The sequence below is a fragment of the Neopsephotus bourkii genome, unplaced genomic scaffold, assembly GCF_033783945.1.
Source record: "Neopsephotus bourkii isolate Nb327-2 ecotype Australia unplaced genomic scaffold, CSIRO-AGI_Nbou_v1 NB_1189, whole genome shotgun sequence".
In the NCBI taxonomy this organism is placed as follows: domain Eukaryota; kingdom Metazoa; phylum Chordata; class Aves; order Psittaciformes; family Psittacidae; genus Neopsephotus; species Neopsephotus bourkii.
The window spans coordinates 2744702-2764008 of NW_026901674.1; the positions used below are offsets into that span (position 1 = coordinate 2744702).

Consider the following 19307-nt stretch of genomic DNA (forward strand, 5'->3'; position numbering starts at 1 on the left):
ATGTGTTCATGTGCTTCATTGTTGCACTCCTTGCATTAGCAGCTCTAGGACTCTCTGAAGCTTAGATGGTCACTGAAAGCCTTGTAAAGACTCTACATGGCTTGGATGTGAAGCCTGTTGGATCTGAGTAAAGCCTACTAAGGTACAGATCAAAAGGCACTATGGACTGTTAGAACTGAGATTAAGCCTCATTTCACTACAGAGGTGGGAAAAGGGAGGAAAACCAGAAGTGATATTTCTTCAGTAATACTCTTGTAGGAGATCAATACCATCTGCAGAATTAGCTGGGTGTGGACAGAATGACCTGCTAAGCCAAGCTGCCTTTTTCTTTACAAAGCCTGTGAAATGAACCTAAACCAACCTTTTAAAATGCAGTTTTATGACCAGGCAAAAGTTACAGTGTGGAAAACATATCAGTGCAGCCGTATTTACTTTCTTGCCTTTTGTGGCAGTGGCTGATGATAGCCTAGTCCTCTTCCCGACAAATAAGAATAAAAAAGAGACAAACAAAACAAGCTCAATCAAAGTAAAAAATGATGAAATATTTTTCACTTCATGCAAACACTTTAGTAAGAGTAATGCCACTTGAATTTAGTGCTGCTTATTCACTGACTGTAAGCGACATAAGTGGTAGGAAGCTCAGGCACTCTGTCCATAATCCTAAGTGAAATGCAGGCCCTTTGCTTGTTTGACTTAAACTTTTGGGATCACGTTTGAAGTTTTGCATAATACAACTCTGGTCTCTGAGTTTTTTTCTTTACTGTGCAGATAAGAAAAGAGTTCATGATGAGATCAGAAAATGCCTGAGGTAAGATTGGTACCTTGGTTTCTTTCTTATTTCCCATAGATTATTTATTTTTTGGTTACGCTTTGCCTCTTTATTGCATTTGTTTTAGTGCCATGAGGTATCGTGGTCTCGCAGGGGTCTTCAGCTTAACAGCTGTGTGCTGAAAATACAACACAGTGGAGAGGAAAAAGTCTGGGATGTTTCTGGAGCGTGTGGAAGAGAACTTTCTGACACAGCAGGTGAGTGAGCCAATGAGAGAAAGCAGCATACTGGGCTTGTTTGTGAACAGAGAAGGCCTTCTGGGTGATGTGGCAGTTGGAAGCCACCTTGGGCATAATGATCATGAAATGATAAAGTTTTTGACACCAAGTTCGGTGGGAACATTGATCTGCTGGAAGATAGGAAGGCTCTACATAGAGATCTGAACAAGCTAGATAGATGGGCTGAGGCCAGTTGTATGAGGTTCAATAAGGCTCAATGCCATGTCCTGCCCCTGGGTCACAACAACCCCATGCAATGCTACAGGTTTGGGAAAGAGTGGCTGGAAAGATGCTTGTGGAAAAGGACCTGGGGGTGCTGACTGATGGAGCTGAACATGAGCAGCTTGTGCCCAGGCAGCCAAGAAGCCAACAACATCATGGTATGTGTCAGCAATAGTGTGACCTTCAGGGCCAGGGCAGTGGTGGTGCCCCTGTACTGGACACTGGTGAGGCTGCACCTCAAATCCTGTGTTCAGTTCTGGGCTCCTCACTACAAGAGAGACATTGAGGTGCTGGAACAGGGCCAGAGAAAGGCAATGGAGCTGGTGCAGGGCCTGGAGCACAAGTGTGATGGGAAATGTCTGTGGAATCTGGGGTGTTCAGTCTGGAGAAGAGAAGGCTCAGGGGGATCTTAGCACTCTCTACAGCTGCCTGAAAGTAGGATGGAGAGAGGTGGGTGTTGTATTTTTTCCCAAGTAACAAGCAATAGGATGAGAGGAAATGGCCCCAGGTTGTGCTAGAAGAGGTTTAGACTGGATATTAGGAAATATTTCTTCACTGGAAGCATCAAGCATTGGAACAAGCTGCCCAGGCAAGTGGTAGACTCACAATCCCTGCAGGTGTAGATGTGGTACTTAGGGACATGGTTTAGTGGTGGACTTGGCAATGTTAGGTTTATGTTTGGACTCGACGATCTTAAAGGTCTTTTCCAACCTAAATGACTCTATGATTCCATGATAACATTTTACTTTATTCTTCATTGTTTCAGTAACCTTGCTGTGTGAATATTACTTTTTTGTGATACTGTGAAGAACCAGGCATCTGTTTAGAGGAGGTGATTAGTAATAACCTTCATTAGGTGCTTGTCCAACAATTCAGAAGCCCAATGCAGATTAAAGTTGAATAGTGGCTTGAAATATGTTCACAGAATTGTCATCAATTAGGTGAAACAAATGTTCTTGCTGAAAATGTTATTTGCATGAGTCAACAGGTAGTAGCACATTTCCTGCTAGTGATAGATACATTTTCTTAGCTGAGCCTTTTATTCATGCCAGAGGCATGTGTTGGCACAGTTTGGCAGGGTTTAGAGGAAGCCTATGAAAAACACGTAAGAAACTCTTACAGGAAAATGTCAGTGAGACCTCTCCCTTCCCTCAGATGTGTGCCTGTGCATGACCCAGAACCTGCTTTGAACTTCACCTGCAGTGCTTACTCACAAAATGTATTTAAAAGCAAACTGTTTCAAGTTGCTGCTCAAATGTGATGGATGTCACCTTGCAAGAAAATACAAAAGTCCCTTCATGTGTGTTGCTCTCATTTATTTGGGAAGAAAACTGAATGGTAACACCTGTGTGACTCAACACTTAGCATTGAGGCTTGAGAGAAGCTGGGTTTTTATCTGAGGACCAACTTCTTTGTTGCTCCTCAGATGTTACTTGAACTTCCTCTACAGTTTTTTGAAGTGGAAGAAGCAAATGTGTATCAAGGAATTGATAGTTTAGTGGTTAATCATTGATTTCTGTCTGAGGTCACACCAGTTTTTAGTACATTCGGTCTGATAGTTACAGTCTAAACTGTCAACCTTTTTTAGATGCCTCGTTGTGCACAAGTAGAGCTTGTAGTTTTGAGCAGTTTGTGTCACAAGTATAGCTGCTTCTCTTGTAGTGGTTTGGGTACGGTGTTTTGTAAGCTATTGCTGAGAGCTTTCGAGGAATGGTTTTTAGACAATAGGTTGTTTTCAAGATGATGTTACTTTCAGGACATCACGTTTTCCCAAGCACAAGTTCCTTGCTGAGTACAAAAAGTGTGCAGGTGTGTGACATACCAGAAACAAGTGGGAAGGGCAGCTCAGGTACTCTGAGGGATGCTTGGGAGAAGTGCTGGAGTGAACAAGATCTGCCAAAATCTCATCAATGGAGACCACTGTTTCATATTAAACATATTGCTGCCACTGCCTCAGAATAAACCTTGTGTTGTAGTCCTGAACACGATGGCCAGCCCTTGGTGTATTGGTGCTAGGGGTGGTCTTATGCTGTACCTGGGGTGCACACCTGGATTTCCTTAATGCTGGATGTGGATGGGAAACACTGCTTTACCCTCCCTCCTCACTCCCCTGTGACCAGCATGAGCAAGGAGAGGGCTCACTTCTGGATCAGAGGCGAGTTGTCTTCTTTTGAATGTAAACTTTGAAACGTGCAGGGCAGTGGTGCTAAAAAGGGAGATGTCTTCTTGGCACTGACACCCAGCTCTGCAGACTTGATTGCTTTAAAATCTCTGGCTGTTATCACGCAGGAGTAGTTACTGGCACAATATCACAGTTCCCTGGCTGGGTGGCTTTGAGACCTTGGGCAGCAGAAGACTGCTCACAATCCCCAGAAAGCTTCCATCCAAAGCTTTGCAGAATTGTGTGTGGTGAATTTATATTGAAGCTTGGAAAGCGAGCCCAGTGCTTGGGAAAGGTGTTTTTTCATGTAGTTGCTACAAACCACAGGTTATACCAGCCTGCCACTACAGCCATCTCTTTCACCAAGCAAACACAGAGCTGTGGTTTCATCATTGAATCTAATTGTGTGAGAGATGTATACGTTATAAATAAGGGTCTTGAATGTTGAGACCCTAAGGATTGATATCAAAAGAATGCTTAGATTTGGCATTGCACTATTGTAATGATAATTTCCTGAAGTACATAGCATGAAGTTAGGAGCTCCCTGGATCCTTGGTCTCCGTTCTGGGGAGGGTACAATGTCCTGAGTTGAAGAAGGTGCATGACCAGCCTCAGGCAAAGAGAGCCTGTGAAACTGGCTGGTTGTTGAGTCTGTGGGCCAGTAAGTGAATGGTAGGTTGTCATGGTTTAAGCCCAGCCAGTAATTCAGAACCATGCAGCTGCTCTCTCACTCTCCCCCTTTTCTTACCCCTGCTCCCAGAGGGATAGGAAGGAGAATCAGAAGAATGTAACTCCCATGGGCTGAGATAAGAACAGCCCAGTAACTAAGGTATGACACAAACCACTGCTGCTACCACCAAGAATAATGATGATAAAGGAAATAACAAGGGGAGAGAATACAACTGGTCATCACCCGCCGACTGATATCCAGCCCGACCCGAGCAGTGACCTAACCCTTCTGGGTAACTGCCCCCAGTTTATATGGTGGGCATGTTGTGCTGTGGTATGGAATACATCTTTAGCTAGTTTAGGTCAGGTGTCCTGTCTCTGCTTCCTCCTGGCTTCTCATCCTCCCTGGCAGAGCATGAGGCTCACAAAGTCCTTGGTCAGAGTAAACATTACTGAGCAGCAACTAAAACCATCAGTGTTATGAGCACTGTTCCCAGGCTGAAAGTCAAAACCACAGCACTGCACCAGCTACTAAGAAAGAGAAAAATGACTGTTACTGCTGAACCCAAGATATAGGTGTCCTCTGGTCTTGTTAGGAAACAGAGTGATGAGCTGTGAGGATTGAGGATCTTCCATCAACAGATGGGGGCTCATCCAGTTTTGAATGCCAGAAATCTGATAAATGAAACTGAAGTCAAAATGTGGTGTGATTCCCCTTCCTTCCCTTCACCCCACCTCCCACCATGGCCAGGAGCAGATATGTAGGTAGCTATGTGATCATACTGATATGAGCTTTGGGATCTGCCTTCCCAGTTGTGTCCAGACAGTCAGAGCTCCTCTGACTTTACTCAGAGCCCTTGGGATGCTCTGGACTAGAAGCAAGGCAGATGATGTAGTCCCAGCTGTACACTTTCTCAGCTGGGTTATAATGGCCCATCTGACCCATGGGCAGCCTCTTCTCTGTCATTTGTCCTTGTAGATGTGCTTTAGATCTTCTGGTGTTTTAAATACCTGAGAAGTTCAGCATTGTTCCAGCGATTAAGATTCTGTGGGTGCCGCTTTGGAAAACAACTTTCCTGAAAACAAATATTAAAGAAGTGACTGGAAAAACAAGGCACACAGTCTTTTCCTGACGGTCCCTTGTATGGTTTTCCCCTGCACTTGCTTCCCTCTATTCAGTTAAAGATAAAAAAAAAAGCTATCCCAATCTTGGCAAAAATCACTCTGTTTGCCTTGATTTTTTTTTTTTTATTTTCTCAGCAGGAAGGCTTTGGAGCTGTTCAGAATTTTATAGGAAAGACGCCAAAACAAGGGACCAACTAATGGTGTGTGAACTTGCATAAAACAAGAAGAAAAGTAATGCCCAAACTTCTCTCCTCCTGGAAGGTCTGTTATATAACTCATGGTCTCGCTAGGTTTTCTTGCAAAAACAGGATGTAGCAAAATCCTTTAAGATATACAAACCTGCTATTTTGGTGCTGAAAAGATGGGAAAACTAAGATTATATATTCCATGGTGAATGTCATAGGTGGAAAAAAAATAATGTATTAAATGCCTGATTCCCTTTAGGGAGAATATGACAGATTCGAGACAGATGCATGTGAATAAATCTTCTTTTAATGAACGACACTTAGCTCTGCTGGGCTGTATCAAAAATATTGCCACGGTGTCTGTGCAGCTTCAGCAGCAGGAAGCTGAATTGCCAAAGAGGTAATATCCTGAGTCCGATCAGTGTATCATAATCAAACAGACGCTAAGCAAGAAGGATAGGGTGTCTCACAAACCATATTGGATTAAACAAGCTTGCTAACTGTCTGTAATTTCTATGGGTTCCAATAACTGTCTTAAAGGGCTAGACAGAAGCAGGATCACGCAGTGCATTATTTTGGAAGATCACCATCGCCCGGAACGTTGCCCTTACTGTAATATAGTGACAAATGCATCATAATAGTTAATATTCCATTATAGAGCTCATTTTCCCAGGGTCTATAACTCACCCATAATAATTTGCTGAAGGTTGAAACTTGGCAGGCAGGGCTGCAGACCGGGAATTAATTTTGGTAACACTATAATAAGTGCTCTTTAATTAATGTTAAATGAAAATGGAATTCCTAAGAAATTACACACAGCAGTCATGCGACATGCTGAATGAATTCATCGTGATTAATGGCACTAAAATGAATATCAAAAGTGGTAAGTGGGATTTGCCTTTTATTAAAAAGTGTTGCCAGCATCGTTTTACTGATATTTGGCACTGAATTGCTTTTAAAGGGACAGCATGAGGAAAGCAGCACCTGTTTATAAAGGGAAAAGAAAGTGAGCAGGCAGGTCTTGTGTTAGCATGCATGTAAGTACATCTTAATCCTATGAGCCCTGGTTGCTTGTGCAGTCTGGAGTCATTCTGAGCTAGTGCTGGTGACAGCTCTGCTTCAAGTGGGAAAATTGGACTGAAGAACTTTATCAGTTCCTTCCAGCCAACATACCTATGATTGCATGAATTACAGTAAAATTTAGGGCCTGGATTATATGAAATGATATGTAGAGAAGTTGGTGCAAAAATATTTCAGGGATGGAGACTTTAGTCTTTAAGGCATTCCCTCTCAAAATAAAGTGATAAGAATCCCCATATTGCAATCAAGGGAAGAATGAAGCAGAAAGAAAAAACAAAAGGCACTATCCAAGGAAATCAGCCTTTTGAACGGCAAGGAAATAAAAGGTGAACCTGTTTATCTGTGCTGTTTCCCATATTTGTGAATATCCTATCCATATTCTTTAATAACAGCTTTGACTACCACAACTGAAGAGCTTTCTACAATTCAGAGACTTTTAGGATACATTTCACTGCTCAGAGATTAACATTTATCTATTAATTTTTGTGTTAATTTTATTAATCTTTGACAATGGCACTATAAAGCCAAGAAAATAGTCTTGGAAATGCTTAATGAAAATGCATTGATGAATAATGGATGAATCATGAATGGTTTGATGAATGCTGCTACAGTTTCTATGTAGGAATGCTGGGTGGTTATTTGGGCTGACAGATTTCCCCTTACTAAAGGTTTAGTGAAACTGCTATGTAGACTGTTCTGGAAGGCAAGGAAGAGACCATCTGGGAAACAGCAAAGTTCATTAGAAGGGGATGTAGGAATAAATTCCCTCCAGCCCCCCCCCAAATCTCTTGTTATGGTCTACAAAGAAGCAGTATTCCCAGCACAGTAGGTGTTAAGAGTACCTCATGCATAAGTCCCTGTGAGCTAGACCATGGCTTCAATGAGGTAATAATGTGACTCATCTGCTCCATCATATGGCTCTGTCAGTGTATCACGGTCTACCCAAGACAGCATCTCCTCATAGTGAGAAGCCATAAATCACCTGAATTGTATGTTCCATGAAGCAGCATGGCAGATAGAGTTTGCTAATGAGCTGCCTTCAAATAAATTTATCATGCAGTTCACAAAGTGAAATATTTGCAGTTTGGTTGAACTTACTCAGAAAGAAATAATCCAGTTAGGTGAATAAGCAAGTCTGCATTTCAAGAGACAAAACATTCATTTGGTAAAATCATATATATATATTTATCCGAGACAATTTCTGACCAGCCAGATTACTGTTGCTCAGAGAAATGGTAGAACTTATACCTGAGTTGTCTGTTTCCTTACCAGTAAATAAATGGCAATGTTTTTGTCAGGCTGTTAAATGAATTGCTTGCTTATATGGCATTGATGGCAGACATAACAGTGAGACTTTATGCTTCTTCCTAAGTCATCACAAAAGTTCCTGTTGATTGCATTCGTATTAGTTCCAGCAGCCCAGCAAACCTCTTTCTTTCTCCTCACCACTACTTTATGATATACAGAAATGTCATATGCTTATCCTTACCAATATATTCTGCTCTGTCTCTTGTTAATGTTATCACTTCAAACATCCCCAATCTGGCAGGAGAACATCCAACTAAACACGGACACACTGGTGCCAAAGAAAACAAAACAAATGACAGTAGAAGCATAGAATATCTCAAATTGTAAGGGAACCATAAAGTTGGAGTCCAACTCCCTGCTTCTCATAGGCCTACCTACAACTAAACCATATGACTTAAGAGCATTGTCCAGATGCTCTCTGAACTCTGATAGGCTTGGTGCCCTGACCATTCCACAGGAGTGTGTTCCAGGAACCAGCTACCCTCTCAGTGAAGAATCTTTTCCTACTGTCTAGTCTGAACTTCCCCTAAACCATCTTTACTCCATTTCCTCGTGTCCTGTCATGGCTCACCAGAGATTGAGTCCCCCATCAACCTTCTCTTCTTTGAGCTGAACAAGCCAAGGGACCTCAGACATTCTTCCTAAGTCTTGCCCTTGAGATCTTTCACCATCTTGGTCACATTCTTCTGTACACTCTCTAATAGTTTGATGTCCTTATATTTATGTGCCCAGACTTGCAATGTAGAGTGGTACGATCAGCTGTCTCTCTTTGAATGTACATTGTGTTTTTTCTTGTAAGGATAATACTGTAATGATAAATGAAGAACAAGATAGGCAGTATTTTTTTTTTGTGGCAGATGTGGATATGCTAGAGTCTAGATGAATTTTTGTATTCATAGAGGATCTTTTTCTGAGCCAGAGAATCTGAAATCCAGAAAGATTTGAAAGGAACCAAATCACAGCACCAACATTACTGTGTCAAGGAAAGAAAAGACACTGGAAAATTAATAAAAAGAAACTTTTGTTGTCAGTTACTGCTGACATAAGACATCACCAGCTGTACAAGGCAACACAGTTATCTGGAATTGCGCTTTATAAATCAAAACACAGAAGATATCTTTACTACAGATCTTCCATATTTCACCCAGCCTACGAGAAAGGAAACTCTATGTCTTTCTTTTCAGTTTGTATTCAACCTAATTGCCCCAAATTATCTGTTACAGTGATCCTCTTCCTTCCTTCTTGCTTCCCTCTCTGTAGCAGGGACTGCTTTGTGCTGGGCAGCAGGAGCAGGACAATATGGTGGTGTGGTACTAAGACATAAGAGCACTGTACAGTGTGATTCCTTATGGATAGAAATGTGTTTCTGGTGTCAGAAGTGACTTTCTGCTTTAGATGGTGCTGTTCTTGCTCCTCTTGTTTTATTTTCTGCAATGGCTCTAACACACTTTTGTATTTTCCTAATTAATGTTTTCCATTATTATTTTTCTGCTATTTGTGCTTTACAGTCTATTATTTTAATGGTGAGCTAACAGTTTATTTCATTGTGAGTTAACAGTGTAGTAAAACCCATATTAAAACATACCCACATCATCATATTGTTAAAAGCAAACTAAAAAGGAACTCAAGCCGTTTCAGTAGTCTCCAGGCAAGATAATTTCTTCAGATAAACAACTTATCTCTTTAGATTTTCAGAATGATTCTGCTATTGCTATCAACTGTGCATTAACCAGGAGAAATCAAACTGAAACCACCAGACTTCAACAGATGGCTTTCAGGTCCCGCATGTACACCTCTGTCCAACAATCTGTTTACAGTTCAGGTTTATTTTTCTAGTGATCATTTATTTGGACAGAGATAACAGTGTTGCTTTCCCCAAAGGATGAGTGATATGCTCTATGGGGTGAAGGAGAAGGCTGAATAATTTTGGCTATGTAATGTTAATTTTAATGTTCACAGAACTGTACATTCTCTGAATCTTGTGGAAACCTGAATAGAGTCTGTAGAAAACTTAAACCTGCTCTCCACAATGCATTCGAGGCAGATATGTTTCAGAAAGGCAATACAAAACCACCAAAGTGGTCAAATAGAGCCAGACCAGTGGTCTGTGCATCGTGCATTTTCCCCTTCCTGGCAATCACTTGTAGGAGAGGCTTAAAGAGCTATATATAGGAATACGACTGCAGGCATCCAAATTTTACTAGCAAGAAGGAATGTGAAAGGGAAGAAAGTACTCTGAATTAATGCTAAATTGTGTATGTTTTACATGCCTTCAATGGTACACAGTTAAAAAATAATCCTTTCAAAGAAAAGAGGAAAATAAATCTGCCTTAAAACAGTGAATGTCTCTCAGAGACCCAGCCTGCCCTGCACACAATCAGAATCAGTTGGAAATGCCATGGTAATTTTCTTCTGGAAAATCCAACCACATTTAATTTGCAATGTCTTCCATCAGACCACCACATTTTTGTATCTCAAGTTGTATGGTCTGGAAATGGAAGTGAAACATCATATATGCCATGAATGAATGAATGAAAAGTAAATAAAGACTAATATCCCATTTTAGCTTAAAAATAAGCTTATACCAGACCACATTTGTTTTCCCTTATTCCAAGAGTATCCTACATGCCCAGAGAAATGACATATTTAATAAAAATAACCTCAATTCCTTGTGGCTACTTGAGCTTATTTCACTATAAAAGTTTGCAAGAAAAGGCAAAAAGAGTAAGTCAGTCCTTTGTGTCTCAATATAGCGTGTTTGAAGTTGGGGGAAGTTTGTTGCTGGTTTCTGTGTGTTGTGTCTGCGAGACGTGGGTCAAAATCAGACCTTATGAAAGCTCCAAGTCCTTTGCAATGCACGTTGCACAATAAGAAATATTTTCCTGTTGAGTGGAATAGCTCAGGGGTACAGATCTTACCCAGGGTGGAGTTCCCAAAAAAGCAAGACTGGAAAAGACTGGGCTAGCTGGTTACCCCAGGGGCTTGCTCTGTCACAAATGAGTAAGGAGGAGAATGTAATCTGAAGGTTGAACATAGCTGGAAAAGATCCAACAATTTAAACATCGGTGTGGAAAATAATTACATTCTGACAGGTCTCCAGGGCAAAGAAAGACAGACAAGGGCTTATATTAACTCTTCATGGTTCCAACAATCAATCGTTATTTAATTGAACAGTATTTGTAGGCATTTTCATGGTGTGTACAAGAAATGCTACTTATTTTATTGTTATGCAGGAGATAGAGGTGTTTAATGGATAGCAGGAGGAATTGAGCCAGGATGGTAGTGGAAAAGTAAACCATCCCAGTACCACAGAATTTGCAAAGTACCTTGATTTAGGTAAAACTCTCAAGCTAGTTATCAAATGTGGCATATAAAGCATTGAGCAGGGGAGCAAAGGAAAGGGAAGTGAGCACAGTGGGAATCAGGTTATTTGGGAAGTTATTCCAAATGAGAAAATTCAGCTGTTGGTTTGCCTGGAAGGCTCAATGGATAGGCTAAATTGTTGCTAAATTTGAGGGTCCCAGAGCAGGTTATAGAAGGTTATTCTCTTGATTTAATTCTTGGACTGAAGAAAATACACAGTACTCAGTTAAGATGTATGTAAATGAGACCTCAGTTCCACATGTTGCCAGGTTGCTGGATCCTTGTTTTAATACTGATGTTGGAAACAACAATATCTAGTGAAACAAGATGCAAACCTGCTTCAAGGCAAAGTAGAACACATTGCCATTAATCTTATTTCAGCACTTGTGCCAGAAGCTCTGAATTCCATGAGCACCGTTCAGAGGGTTATCTGATTGTCCTCCTCAGCACACAGCATGCTGTAACCTATAGCAGGCAAATTAAATATAATCATATCAGCGCACTGAAATTACACTCCTTTTCCATATGGGGGCCTGTGGGCAATAATCATGTTGTTATCCATTTATCTGTTTCCCTCTAGGAAGTTTTCAGTCTAACTAGCCAGAACAAATTCGAAGGCTCTGTCATAATTTCAGGAATTGCTGTGCCAGAGGGCTTCTAACACCTCTGGTATTTCTTGCTTTCCAGCCAGGGAAGGAGGGGCTTCTAGGATTAGTTGTTTTGGGTTTTTTTCTGTTCCCATGTAATATTTCCTTGTATTCTGTTCTCAAGGTGGTGCAAAATAAGGCTGCAGTGTTTAGCCGATGCTCGTGGCATACTAACAAATGTATTTCCTCTAAATGCTGATATTATACAAGGCTGAATGACATCACGTTGCTGCTTCCAGTTTATTCTTCCCTTACAAGGGCAATATTGTATGGCGAGTAATTTGTCAGAGATACTAAAAGCAGCTTGGGAGCAACAATAATTGTGAATAGGGTGAGTGGGTGCACTGTTCTGACTTGTTTCAGGGGCTTAAATTTTGGAAAACAGCCTAAAAAAATATCAATTTAAAGAGAAAGAAAAAATTGAACCTGGGGCATTTGCTAGGGCCAGACATTAGTTCCATTTAGACTCTCAACCATCCCACACTTAATTGTAGGTCTGCTGCATTAGCTTGTAGGAGTAGTAAAAGCATGTAATTCAATCTAATCAGATGGGCAGAGGAACTGGGTGCTTTGTGCCAAGGGGAGCCCCTGGAACAAAAGGACAAATGTGACTGCAGAAAAGTAGTTTTACCATAGGAAATTCTTGCAGGACTACTTGGTCTGTGCAGGAAGTGGTGTAAGAAGCAAACTACTTAAGGAAATGATGGTGTCTAAGCATTCTTGTCCTGTCTCAGTGAGGCACCAGTTGAAGTCCTCACAGAGCCCTCACTGAATGAACATGCATGGCCCAGCACTGCTGGGTTTTCCATCTCACGTGGGTTTAACTGCCTAAAAACTGGGTGCCCTCTGTGCGTTCAGTGAAATAAGTGTAGCTTGTTCCCTGTGAACTTGGTGTAAAAGATGTAACAGGAGTTGTCCTTTGCAATTATTCTTCATCCACTAAAAGGAACTCTGATGAGGAGTGTAAGCTGGATGCCTTCTAGGGACTTACACCCCAAGCTGTCCATCTGGGACAGCTGTAATTCCTACTGTAGCAGGGATTAACTTTCTCCTGCAGATGAGCTCTAGATGTGATCTCATTGTGAAAGCAGAATACAGAGCAATGCATGTAAATCGTTCCTAGGAAAAAGATATTGCTGGGAAATAATTCTGTACTGAAAAAAGGACACATGACATGACCAAGTAGCCTTCCTTTAATCTCTTCAAGATGTAATATTGCCTGCATGATAATTTCTAGAAGTGATAAATGTTTGAAACTTTCCTTGAGGAAATTCTTTGCATGTTTTAGAACTTTTATGAAGAAATCTTTTGATATTTCTCTTCTCTGCTTTCCTTGATGTTATCTTCTTGCTGAGATGTAAAGATTGATGTTCTCAGTGAAGATTAATGAATGTGGCTTATCAAGATTTCAGTTACAATGTTGCTTTAGATGTTCTGTATCTACATCGGTGCGTTGAATATCAGTAACCTTTCCTTTTTTTCCTCAATCTAGTTTAAACATTTACTATTACAGAAAATGAGCACCAAATCAGTGGGTAGGAATGGAGGTTGTCTTCTAGAATATTTTGGCCACCTTGAAGGTGCAGTGGTACAGTTCTGATGGTCATGGTAGATGGTTCAAGTTTGCATTTAAATCAAAGTTTCAAAGAGACAGTTGAAAAACATAATATTTCTCCCCTTGAAAGAAATGTGGATAAAAGAGGAATGATAGTTAGGCAAAAGATTAGTGAAATAATCTGAGTAAAGAGAGGAGGGGAAGGGAGAAGAGTGGAAAAGAAGGATGAAAAGGAAAAGCAGAGTCATTTGGATTTAAGCTGAGAAGTCAGCTACAAACCCAAACAAACAAACAAAACCTCAAACTGTGTTTAATTCATAATGGGATCTTTCAACCAGAAATCAGGAAAATTTGAGAAAAGCAAGAACTTTTCCTTAAAATCTCACATTTCTTTTAAGGTAAATATAAATGAGCATTGTTTTGCCTGCCACTCTTCACCGGCCAATTTATCTGAAGGTCGGAAGACAGCTCTACTGATAGGTCCCTTATTGAAAATCAAATCAGAGTTCAGTGAGTTACTAGAACAGAAAATCACTTCAGATGGGAGCAAGCTCTGTTGGATGGCAAAGGCTGGCTTGGCCAGGGTCCCAGTCCTTTCACCAGTAACCCCTCAGGAGGTCAGCCCTGCCAGTCCCCCACATGCCTCTTCCCAACCCGCTGAGGGCTGCTTCTTCTCTGGCATCAGAGAGGAATTTCCTCTACATCTCTGCTCCTTCTTTCTCTTTTCAGTGTGCCCTCGTTGGAACAATTCTAACATGGCCTGTAAATTACAGCATCACAAAAATTGACGCTAGAATTATTTAGGAATAGGAAGTGTGAACAGATGAAGTGGAGCATTAAAAAGGAGAACAATTTGATCTGTCAAAACACAATGACAAGTCCTATGTTTAGGAACAATGAGCATATTATAGATGTGCTACACACTTGTTTGAGTGTGCATGGTTTGTATAAACATCCTTAGCTCATTTAAATAGAAGTTCTGGCTTTATCTGCATGACACTTTTGTTTCTTACATCCTATAAAGAGACCATTAAATAAAGCAGAAATTAAAGGGGAAAACTCATGACTTTGATTGTGATATAATTTGGTAGACTGTTAATTGGTAATTAAAGACTGGGTTTGCCTTGGACAGAGCTTCTTATTTCTTAACGTTTATCTGATATTAGTTATTGGACCAACACTTCAGGAAGTAGAAAGGTTTTCAGTAGTACTGAGAACCCTTTGAGGCAGAACTGAAAAGAAAATAGAGCTTTTATATACTGATATTCCCACCTTTATGTTTCAGTTTTGGAGAAAATATCCTTAATTGAAAATGCTCTATTATGAAAATGAATAGCTTACATTATATATACAAAAATCCCATAGTTTTTAGATTAGAATAGTATCTCTAGATAGTGAGTGTCTACTGGGATATGTAATTGAGACCCTGCATTTCCCCCTAACTTTGCTATCCAGCTGTGCTATAGGCCCCTGATAAACTATGTGGTCTTTACATACAGCTGAATCTCTGTAGCAGCTCATTAAAAATTATTTAATTGAAACATATTTCTCTTCAGGTTTTTTGACCTAGTCTTACTATGCTGTCAATTAATTCAGAAACCTTGTAGATTCTCCTATAAAAAAACAGTCATTTGTCTTATTTGCCCAGGTAACCTATGTTATCATTTCAGCTTAATTTCATGATGCATTTCTGAACAGTTATAACTATTTAAACCTTCCTGTAGAGATGGAAAAATAGGAATGAAATGTTATTATGGAACCACCTCTGTGCATTTTAAGCCCTTAATATTTGTGCATACCTCAAGTGAGTGTTGGTAATAAATTGCCATTGTCCTAGCAGTTGAAAATACTGCAGCTTAGTAGGCAGGACATGGACAGCATCACTGGGGAGAAAGAGATGCCTGGACATGATGGTGATTTCTAGATGTGTTCCTAGTCTGAGGAAGGAGTCCCTGGTGCCCTGGGAATGCAAGCTCTGCCAGCTTGCAAAGGATGTGGCTTGTGTCCCGCTCTATGTCCAGCCAACTGCTGCAGACAGAACAGTGGAACCAGTATGTCCCTCCCTCCCACCGCAGGAACTCATCCTACACCAAGTTTTATATAATCAACTAATACATAACCAAATCCTTCACCAAACTTTAATACAACCAGTGAAACTTCCACTCTCTGCAGTTGTAGAGCCAAGTGGTGGCTGTGCTGTCAAACCATACTGTGATTTACCCTTGAGCACCCAAGTTTTTTTAATTTCTACCTTTTTACATGCTCTGAATCTAACTTTTGTTCAGCTCTGTTGTTCTGGCAAGGAAAAAATGTTGCTCTGTATGGGTGATACGCACTGGCTGAAGAAATCTTATGGGTCACTTTACACATTAACTTTGAGTTTGGGTGCTGAAAGTTAGAGAGTTTTTGTATTTAAAGAAGTGCAAGTCCTGGTGTCTGATGACTCACTGGGATGGAAAACTTACTGCAAAAACGTCATCCTGCTTTTGATTGATATTTTATTACTCTCTGCAGAGATATTTTTTATTTCTTTCAAAACAGAAAGGAAATATTTACTTATTTACTCATTGTTCTAAGAGATAGAAAGAGTGACACTGGAGTCAAGTTTAAACAGGATAGATACTGGTGGTATCTACAGGTTACAGAGAAAAAGCAAACTTAGGTTATACTGGTACTGAGCAATTTGTGTTGTAGCTAACATGACATGACACGTTTGTGGTGCCATTCTGTGTCTGAAACTTTCCTTTTCCCTGAAAATATTTGCTTTCCTTCTGTAACGTGTGCATTCACAACAGCACTAGTCAAAAAATGTACGAAACAATTGTAGAAACTGCTGCTGGGCTGTGAACAAAGACCTCGGGGTCTTCGAAATATAGAGAACGAATGTACTTCTGAATCTACACTTTTGATCTTAGATTGACAGTGTGGTTTTGGCTCACTGTGCATAAACTGACCCCGATCTGATTAGGGTAAGGTTGATCACTGTACTAGGTTTGAGCCTGTCCGTGTACTTCTGGGCTGAGGTTCACGTTTGGAGTTGGTCCAAGCAAAGTCTTCATGCATCAGTGAATCTGTAGATCTCACCAGACTGCCTGTATATCAAGAATCTGTTCTTCTAAAAACACTTGGTTTCTTAGATACAATTTTGATGCATAGTGAAGTTTCTTGTTGTGGAGCCACTGGAAAATACGCTGCTTCATGTGAATGAGAAAGAACAGGATTAGACCTTTGGTCATGGCCCGTGCAGCACTAATGTTAGTGTAAGAGTGGATGGGGTACTGCTGTGTCTGTGTTAGACAAATTTGATAATACATTGAAAAACAAGCTCCTACTATACTTTTAGCCTTTAATTTGAGTAGTACAGTGATGCCAGGTAGTTAAGAACAGAAATGTTGTGTAGAAGCAAGAATTTATATACAGCTGGAATGTGGGTTTATAAAAAATGAGTGGTGTTTCAGAACTACATTCAGTTTGGTCTATATGATACACATATGGTTTTGAGAGCACCAAGTTCCCTGTCATTTTCTCTTTGGCTGCTCCTTTTATTGTTTCTTGTAATGATAAGGAAATGGATCGTCTCAGAATAAATGAATGCCATATGGACCAAATGTACATGAAAATGCCAGCTTTTGTGTTCTGTATCACTAAAACCCCACTACGAATCCATGTTACAGAAGTTCAGTGTATTTCTCCATGCTAACCAGCAGCTATTCTTTAGCTTCTGTACAAGCAGTAGTCAAACCTCTGCTGCTGAAGCAGAAGTTGCTGATATCTCAGTGACAGAACCTACCCTGCATGCGCGCTGCTCTTTTATTGCTTACAGAGAAATAAGTGAATGGGTCATTAAGTTTCCAAGGTATGCTATTTCTGTTTGGACTGAAACAGCTTGAATGTGCTTTAAAGCAAGTAACAGAGCATTAATCTTTCCATTTCTCATCTATTTTTTTCAGGGAAATCTGTTGCTAAGTAACGTTAAAATTCTGCATGAAATCACAACAGTTCTGCAGCAAATACTTTATTTTCTCATCTTGCCATGTTGATGTGACGTGGAGTTTATTTGGAGTTTATGTTAGAGTGTAAGATACAGTTCTGTTCTTTTTCCAGTTATTTTCAGAACAGGAGTTGGGTGAAATCAACTCCAGTTCATAGCATGAACTAAAAAACTTACTAAAAAGTTAAATTTGGACAAATATATCATTTAAAATGTGTTTTCTTATCACTTTGCTGTTTCCAATCAGGGACCTAAAAAACAGTGAACAGTCTAATTAAGCAATGCAATGTGGATGTAATTTTCATCACTTCAGATAGTGACAAAGGAAAGATTTCAGATACCTATAGACTTGAGAAAAATTATTGTGATTTTGAATAATGAAAGAATATATAAGATTTTTTAAGACCAATGGTAAAGGTTAAACAGGGAAGTTATTATCTTACTTTATGTGAAAATCACTGCCTCAGGTTTCCCAGCTGTAAAATGGGGAAATTATTAGAAATTTCAAGGGGATGTTTAAAGAAAATGTAGATGCTCAACTCCTAATAAGTATCACCAGGCCTTTCTTTATGATTTAAAAAATCCATGGACCCTGAATTGCGTCACTTAACTCCAGTCCTAAGTGTGTACCTTGTTTTATTCCAATACTCCTTGATGATGTTTGTTCCCTGTTTTGAATCATGAACTGTGTTTTATTCCTTGGTTGAGTATAAAAGATCTCACACTGCAATCATGATTAGAATCTGTTGAAAAAGTGCAACTAAAAAAAACAAAACCCAGGAAATTTTAACTCCTGAAGCAATGCCTGGTGCTGCTTTGAAGCTCTTATTTATTTTCTATTTACAGAGTTTATATTAGCATCTCAGTCTCATTGTGCCAGATGCTGACTAAACATAGCCAGGGGATGGCTGTGCCCCTAAGGGATTATCTTTTACACAGAGGGGTGATTGTGTCCTTCAGACTTCTCACCTGTGTCAGGAGACAGTTATGGTAGACCTTTAACCTTAGCTGTGCTACAGCACTACAGAGCCAGGAGTACATGACTGTACTGGTCTGCTTCTGCCCCTTCACAGATTCCTCCTGCTCTGTCCCATCCTTACATGGGGGTTTTGCGTTAGAAGTCAATCAGGAAGGAGAATTTGGACTCTGGGACCACAGCAATACTTCAGTGCCTCATCAGGCTTTCATTGCAGTCCTCTCCTGGGCAAAAATCTGTGGAATTGCTCAAATCTGCTGATAAATGGTGTGCACGATGGGGTAGTGAGCACCACCAGCATGCACATAAGACCAGTGGCATCACCGGGGCAGGCTGCTCTTACTTCTTGCACCATCTACACAGCAGAACCCTCTGTGAAGGTCTGGCTTGGGAAGGGTTTCATACCTGACCACAACCAGAGCCAGATCTCCCATGACCTGTACTGCTACAAGTGTAGAGCTCTCACCAGTGAACTTAATACAAGAATGTTTGCAATGTTTCAGGAAGGAAACAAACATTTCTGGAGAGGGTGGGCAGAGACGTTGTGATGTCCATATTAGCCCAAATGGCATGCTGCAGATTTACATGCATTCTTATTAAATATATGGAAATTGTTATATAGCATACACTAAACCAAGAAGACTATAGAGATGTTTGATAGGGTTGCGTGTAAATTCCTCTCGGAGACCCCAGCATTTATCGGGGAAGGATCATCTTTTCAGTAGAAGTTTAGAACCATGCATTAGGATAACATTTCCTCTTGCAGGGCCACACAGAACTATTAAAATGTTGATATTCATTAATAAATGCGTTAGGACTTTTCTGTGCAGGAAGAACAGTTGAACAAACTGCCTCTCTGTACATCTGCCAAAATCTTCTTGAAGCAGCAAACACTTGCTATGAAGCTGGGGAGGGCCTCATCATTAGGGACTGCAGTGATAGGACAAGGGGTAATGGGTTAAAACTTAAACAGGGGAA

The 19307-nt window shown here is 40.4% G+C and overlaps 1 long non-coding RNA gene across 1 annotated transcript in view; it reads left to right on the plus strand.

The window, feature by feature from the left end:
* Positions 1–19307, plus strand: part of LOC133218086 (uncharacterized) — an 82171-nt gene that overhangs the window by 14957 nt on the left and 47907 nt on the right. Inside the window, exon 2 of the long non-coding RNA XR_009727047.1 lies at positions 897–1026. This is a non-coding gene — a long non-coding RNA (uncharacterized LOC133218086). The remainder of the gene's footprint in view (positions 1–896; positions 1027–19307) is intronic.